Below are 2,500 nucleotides of genomic sequence, written 5' to 3' on the forward strand. Positions count from 1 at the left end.
TCCCTTACATTCTGTCCATATTGGTTCCAGTCAGTACCAGAGGTACGCCATCGCCGCAATGGACCCACGTACGCCGAGGGTGGGGATTGCGGAGAGACCATAATTTGTATTAAATTATGGTCACTCAATCCCCACCCTCCCCTAATCTCCCAACTGACATCAAACGCTCTCCTTGCTGCCTCATTCATTAACGTTACGTCGATATCACTCATGCCCCTAGGCCCCTCAAACGTAAACCATTCACTCGGCTCATTCACAATGTGGAGGCTCTTAGCCACCACCCATTCACTCAATACCTCGCCTCGGATGTGGCTTTGATATCCAGACGAATGTCTGGATACCTTACTAAACCACATCGAGGACGAGGCATTTGCATCCAACCCTAGGATAAATGGGCTACTACTCCCCAGTAGTAGTAGCTTATCCATGTAGCCCAGGTAGGGCTCTAGGGGCTCGCTAAATTTGCAGTACAAACTAGCGACAATCATTCTACCGAACTCCCCCTCTACTGAAACACACACCCCCTGTTGCGACGAATCCAACACTACGCAATCGTAGTTTGGATCCGTCACAACAATTGCGGCATTACCCCCAAGGTCCGTAAAGACCCTGAAAACCCCAGGAAGACCCCGAACCACACCATTGGTGGTGTAGGGCTCCTGGAGTAAGGCAATGCCGCACCCACCCTCAAGCATACAACCCCCCAACTCACACATCACGGCATACGATCCCTGACAATTTAGCTGGAAGATACCCCCCATCAGTGTCTGGCGAGGGCGCGCTCAACAACACCACAGTATATGGGGCAGACAGCGGACATCATAAGATGCCCAGCTGGCCTACCCTTAAATGCACAGTTGCGACAATGGGGTGCATTGACGCAACCGGCAGCTCTGTGGCCTTCCTGACCGCACCTCCTACAGACATCTGATTTGGCCCTACACTCAGCCACTCTATGGTCAAAAACCCATACACCGGAAGCAGCCAGCAACAGGGGTATCCGGTCGAACCCTGAAGGAAAACCACTTTATGTAGCACCGTCCCGCTTCCAAGAGGGCGGACATTGATTTGTCCGAACCCTCAAGGACAACGTTGGTGCTACCATCAGCGGCTACCTTCCAGGGCCGACTGACCATCCGCACATCCGACTTTCGTGCCTCAGGGTTGACGTCCTGGAGGTTCAACCGAAAGAGCTCCTCCATGAAGTCATCATGGGAGATTTCGGTGTGAACCCCCTGAACCACAACCCGCGGACCCAACTTCCGGTTCACAGTCACATCCAATCCCACCTCCCCAAATTTGGCATTATTCGCCACCTTTTCCCTCTCTAAAACAGAGGGGGTGCGAATAACCACCCCACCACCCTTAATTGGCTTCACCTCGTGCACTCGCACTCCGAGGGAAGGTCCCACCTCTTTCACCACCTTCTTTATGACTTCCTTAGAGGAAGTCGTCGGGGCCTTGCTGCGCACAACCACCGACCACGTCTCCACAGGCTTCGGCAATGCCGGAGCAATCGCCTCCAACACAGGTGCTGGAGGCGCACGCACCGACTCAGCCGGAGCCAACCCCCCAACCGACCTCTTCGGTTGGGCAATATATCCCCCACAAAGTAGATAGGGACAGTAGGAATCTCGTTAATCCATTCATGCGCGTCACTAATTAGATGACGAGGCATTTGGCTACCTTAAGAGAGTCATAGTTACTCCCGCCGTTTACCCGCGCTTACTTGAATTTCTTCACTTTGACATTCAGAGCACTGGGCAGAAATCACATTGTGTCAACACCCGTTAGGGCCATCACAATGCTTTGTTTTAATTAGACAGTCGGATTCCCCAAGTCCGTGCCAGTTCTGAATTGATTGTTAATTGATAATCGTTATAATTAAATAAGAATATATATCTTGCGATATAATTCTTATAAAATTTTAGCAAGAAAGTTCCACAATTGGCTACGTAACTACTATCCGGGGAACAAGAACCGAAATTCTCTATTTACCCAGAACGAGTACATAAACCATGGTATTGCTTCCCAATCAAGCCCGACTATCTCAATCTTCAGAGCCAATCCTTATCCCGAAGTTACGGATCTAATTTGCCGACTTCCCTTACCTACATTATTCTATCGACTAGAGACTCTTCACCTTGGAGACCAGCTGCGGATATTGGTACGGCCTGTTGAGAAGTTTGCGTAACCCCACCATAAATTTTCAAGGTCCGAGGAGAAAATATCGACACAACAGTAAATGTCATGCTCTTCTAGTCCATCTACCATATCTCTCTTCGAAAGACTTCCATGGTAGTACGACTATAAAACAGAAAAGAAAACTCTTCCGATACCTCTCGACGGCTTCTTTATGGTCGTTCCTGTTGCCAGGATGAGCACAAGGCCCATTTTTAATAACAAACGGATACTCAACAGGTTACGGAATTGGAACCGTATTCCCTTTCGTTCAAAATTATTCAAGTGTTTAATTACTATGAAGAAAACATAATAATTA

The 2,500-nt window shown here is 49.0% G+C and overlaps 1 pseudogene; it reads right to left on the minus strand.

The window, feature by feature from the left end:
- The window catches only part of LOC128923887 (large subunit ribosomal RNA), an 8,416-nt pseudogene that overhangs the window by 4,072 nt on the left and 1,844 nt on the right, over positions 1–2,500 (minus strand).

The sequence above is a fragment of the Zeugodacus cucurbitae genome, unplaced genomic scaffold, assembly GCF_028554725.1.
Source record: "Zeugodacus cucurbitae isolate PBARC_wt_2022May unplaced genomic scaffold, idZeuCucr1.2 ctg00000090.1, whole genome shotgun sequence".
In the NCBI taxonomy this organism is placed as follows: Eukaryota; Metazoa; Arthropoda; class Insecta; order Diptera; family Tephritidae; genus Zeugodacus; species Zeugodacus cucurbitae.